Consider the following 5,599-nt stretch of genomic DNA (forward strand, 5'->3'; position numbering starts at 1 on the left):
TTGACTATTTTATTTGCTTTTTCATACCTTAGAAATTCCTTGGGTTGATGTGTCTTGCACTTGATTACTCACACCTCAGCTGGAAAATTCTTAACTTCAGTAAAAATGAGATATTTTGATAGGACCTTGCTCATTATTAAGATACAACTGTCTTGACTGCCAGAAACTGAAAATTTCTTAGCACAGAAATCTAGTATAGAACAAAGCTTGACTGACAAATAATACTAATAATATTAATAGTGATAATAATAATGACAATGTTAATAATACTCAATGAAATAATTATGAATGATATTCTTCTATACTCTTAGTTCAATGCCTTGATAAGTTGTCATCAGAGAGGCTTCCTCCAGAAGCAGATGGGAGGGGGTGCAGAGATCCACAGCCAGATATATAAGGTCTAAATTCGAGGGATGTTCAGGTGCTTGTTGAGTTTAGAAGGTGGCACTGGATTGATTCCTTGGAACTGGAGTTACAGGCATTTGTGAGAACCTGGAAGGGTACTGGATCCAAACCTAGTTTTCTGGAAGAAGAGTTAAGTCCTATTCACTGCTAAGACAACTTTCCAGGCCCTCCATTCACAGGTGATTTGGCTGGCCTAAGAGTGTCTCGAAATGTCCTCACTAAATAGAGAACCAAAGCATATTTAAAAGTGAAACAAATAATATTTCTGGATACACACATACTCAAAGTTAGAGTGAAAGCTTAGCAGTTCAAGATTCTTAAAACACTGGTTCAATGGCCAGTTCTATAAAAAACAAACACAATGAAGTATAGAGTCTAGGTGTGGGCATGCATGAATTTCACTGAATAATTCTTTCAACTATTCTGTATTTTAATAAATATCTATTTTACAATATTAAAGGTAATCACAGTAAAAACCACCATACCCCAGAAAAAACAGCTAAATATTCTTTCTATGTAGCAATATGTGCATTTACAACCAAGAGAATCCATAGAGTCTATCCCTTATACAAAGTCTGCTTGTGGTCCTACGTTCCAAAATATGACACCAGGTTTCTAATTCAGCCTACTATGTTAGACCATCAGGAGATGTTGTGTAATATATATATTTTACATATAATTATATATTTACATATATTTTATATATAATTATACATATAATTTTATCAGTTGCTCATAGTTGCCCAGTAATTGTTGGTAAACCTCGAAACCATCACAAATCCACAATCATCCACATTGCATCTGGGCTATCAAAATGTTTATCTAATTCTTTTCTACTGAAATATACTTAATGAATAACTTCTAGCTATTTGGGGTAAGAAGTAAAGAAGCAGGCACAATTAGGAAGCACATTGTAAAAAAAAAAATTGAAGCGTTACCAAGAAGTAAAGTTCAATAATATAGAAGAAGAGCATCTATTAACCAATGGCAGCCTTTCTCTTCTAACTGGGAGGTTATGATATAAACAATCAAAGAAGAGGATAAAATAAATTTTCAATATGCTTTTATTAAGAGCAAATGGAGCCGACTTCTTGGTGTCTTGTGGCCAGGCAGTTGTGATAAATGTCAAATTGCTAAATTATTTTAATTTAGGTAGGACTCCTATGGAAATAGCTAGGGATTTAACTGCATATAGTTTAATGACTTGTCAGGGTGGGTAATCCTCAACATGAGTGCCTAAGGAAAGAAAGAAATGTAAAATTCATTAAAGATCTACTAATAAAATATGCTACCTTTTGTACTACACATTAGTTCATATTGTCATATTAGGTAAACTATCCTGTGGTTTTGCTAGTTTATGTCACTAAAACATTATAATTGTGAAGTTTAATATCTTGTGTCTATGACCCCAGAGGTGATGATAGTGGAAGAGGGGAACAGAAAAACTTGCTGGCCAGCCAACCTTCCTAAATGACAAGTTCCATGACAAGTTACCATGGAAGATGTCCAATTTTGCATTAAATTGCCAAATGTCTTTCTATCTTACAGTTGGGTATTTTAGACTTCAATGGAAAATGGGTTTTAAAGAAATATAATAGCAAGCCTAGAAGTATGAAATGGAACAGAACTCAGAAGTGAAGAATCAACAGTTGGACTGTTAATATTTTCCAGTAAAGCTAATCAGTCATTATGTGACATCAGTAAATGATGCAAATCCCTGTAGTAAAAACAAATTTCCCTGTAAGTCAAACTAAACTTATAAAAAATACTAAATTTAAAATTCAAATGGAAATTATTAAATAGGTTCACTTCCGATTACATTCATTGTATTTTTGTACTTCATTATTTTTTCTTGTACAAACATGTAATTAGAAAATAATAGACATGGTCATTTTAGATATTTGCCATATTTTCTAGATTTGTTTTCTAGAAATTGCTCCTCATTGCTCCTTTCAGTCACCTAGTGCCAATGGATATTTGAGTTCATTCATGAAATTTATTATAAACAGGCATTACTTTTATTAAAATCTGTGTATTACATTTTTATAAAACATTGAAATGAATTTAATTGTATACTGTAGTCTAAAGCAAACAAGTGAGAAACTTTATTGGGCTAACATTATTAAGTATTGACTAATCCTGAATTGTTTGTTTAGCTCTAAGATCACTGAAAATTATTTTTTGATCTTTGAGTAATAAAAATGGACAGACATATAAGTGCTATATGTATCTTCCAGACACCAGTGTTAAACTGATGACTCAGCAAGGTTGTTATAAGGACACATATGCTAAGTATCAGACGAGTGTTAGATTTCATCTTGTACTGGGTTACAACTGTGCTTACCATCTGCCTACTATGGGAAAATGACACAGACATCATTGTTGTGGTGCTGAAAGCTCAGGTATTTTGATGACATTTTTTTTTTTTATCTCTAAGACTGGCACTAAGCTAGTCATATCAGAGTTCCATTAACAGTGACAAAACTGCACATTATCTGAGGTGAAGTCAGGCCCACATTGTAGCTGGCAATAATGAAGGATTAAAATGTCTGTCTAAACTTTCAGGTGTTTGTATTGGCTGGAATACGTCCCTACGTCCCAATGTTAAACGTATGAGTACTTAGTGACTTGTAAAATTTGTGGTGCCAGAGTATCATGTACAGTACTGAAGTCCTTTGGCTGACAAAACTAGTTTTATGTGGTACTTGCTGAGGATGCAGAAACCTGTTCCATCTTTGGATAGGGTATACCTGTCACAGCCCTGCTCCAAATTTGCAATGGCAAATGGGAAATTGAGAATGCAGCATCAATAGTCATATCTCAATGTCTGTTCCATGTTTTAACTCTTGGTCTTAATGGAGCTCATTAAACCAAGCACCAGATTTTAGGCAAAATTATGAGCCATCTTTTATATCTTTAATCCAAGAAATTGAAATCGTCCTTCAGACTCCACTACCCACAACTGAGGAAGGATGACAGATGTCATTAGCTTGATCATTTAGTTCCAATGCAGTGGACAGAAATTATGTGATTTGTTTGCCATTGTACTTCACTATGGTAGGTACATATTATTCTTCAATTTGAAGATGATGACCAGCACCTTCTCCTCTTTCAAATCAGATAGTATGGTTCCTTATGAGGTTTGGAGTTCAGACAGTGTTGAATGAGGACAGCTTTTACTTTCATTCTTCTACAATCTTCTTTCCTTGCTTTATTTTCTTCTATTCCTCTCTCCCTCTTCCTTCAATCCTTTCTTTCTTCCTTCCTTTCTTTCTTTCTTTCTTTCTTTCTTTCTTTCTTTCTTTCTTTCTCTCTTTCCTTCTTTCTTCTCTCTCTCTCTCTCTCTCTCTCTCTCTCTCTCTCTCTCTCTCTGTCTTTCATTCAAATAAGGTTAATTAATGACATAACAAATATTCCAACCCTTTGGGTAAAGACTGACATACATTACAATTCTGAATAGTGTTTTTCTTTTCTTTTTTATTTTCAGAAAATATAGATGACTTTTTCTTTGTGATATGGCAGAAAAGTAGACTACAGGAACAACCAACACAAGTGTATTTTTAACTAGAAATTATATCCTTTACAGATTATGCAATTTAAAAAAAACTGTTTTAACATTTTAGAAATATATTTGCAATGGCATGCTCCGTGGTCTTGAATATAGTAAAGAAATACTGTCTAAAAACCTTTATGTTTGAGGTCTTCATCACCATTGCTCAGAGCACGTGTTATACTCCCCTAGGATATTATTGGGCTGTACTCGCTTCTCTGACTCAAAGAACCAATCATTCTGGGTAATCTGATACAAGAAGCAGAAGGCTGTCTTGCAATGCATGTGCATGTTCATTCCATTTTACTGAAAATAGTTTTTCATATTATATATTCTGATCATGGTTTCCACTTCCTTATCACATCCCAAATTCGCCTAACCTTTCCACCCTCATAACTCCACACTTTCTTTCTCTCTTTCTTAGGAAAACAATGAATACATAAAAAAATCTTAAAACAAAAAAGAAAAAAGCACCAAAATACAAACACACAAAGTCTATAAAAACACAAACTCAGAAAACATAACAAATAATCAAAAGACCAGAAATCTTAAAAAAAAATCCCAAACTAAGCAATATGAGACAAAAATTTTCAAAAATAACTGACTTCATTTTGGGTTGGCTACTATGGCTGGGTAGGTGGCCTACCCTTTACTGTGGTTTGTATATCCAGTGAAACTCCCTGAAAGAAACTATTTTATTTCCCTTTCCTGCAGGTGTCAATTGGAGAAAGCTTCTTGGTTAGGAATAAAAGCTCATGTCTACTTTTCCATATTGCTCTGGGACTTTGTTTGGTTGATTCTTTTGCTTGCCCTCTGTTGCCACTCTGTCTATGTGATCATATTGCATTGGTCCTGTTGTGTCTGCCAGATATTGTTTCCTTAATAACATCTATCATCTCTGGCTCTTAAAATCTTTCTGCCTCCTTTATTGCATAGCTCTCTTCCCCCTGAGGGCAGTGGTTTTATGAAAACAACCCACTTAGGACAGAGTGTTCCAAGGTTTCTTTTTCTTTGCATGTTGTCCAGTTATGGGTCTTTATATTTGTTCCCATATACTGTGAGACTATCTTCCCTGGTGATGACTGAGCAAGACTCTGGTCTGTTAGTATAGTGGAAAGTCATCGTTAGGATTCATTCAATTGCTGTATTTCTTTAGGAGAAGAGTAGTATTGGTTTTTCCCTTATGTTCGTCCATGCTCTGTCTAAGCTCAGATCTTTACAACACAAGCATGGTTTTGAAGGGGTTCCATCAAATGGAGTGGGCTTTAAATCTATTCAGATTGGTTTCTCTCACATTAGTGCCACTGTTGAAACAGTGCATCCTACAGGCAAGACACCATTGTATATCTGTTTGTAGCTGAGTTTTTGGTCACCTCTCTCCTCTAGCATCCAGAATACCTCTCAGTGTCAGTAGGGTGGAATGCTCTACTTAAACACAAGCTCATCTCTGTGTTCATTGAAATATCTAAGGTTTATCTTCAACAATATGACCTTGTCTTCAATTTTGGAGAGCAAACTACACCCTTGTCAGTAGGCAGAATTGTTTGTGGGTTTCCATAGGGTCTAGTTGGACAATAACTTAATGAGATGTAACCTATTTCTGGCACTGGATGTTTCAAATGGTGACAAGAGGTTCTAGTCGGG

This window comes from Microtus ochrogaster, chromosome 1, assembly GCF_000317375.1.
Source record: "Microtus ochrogaster isolate Prairie Vole_2 chromosome 1, MicOch1.0, whole genome shotgun sequence".
Lineage (NCBI taxonomy): Eukaryota > Metazoa > Chordata > Mammalia > Rodentia > Cricetidae > Microtus > Microtus ochrogaster.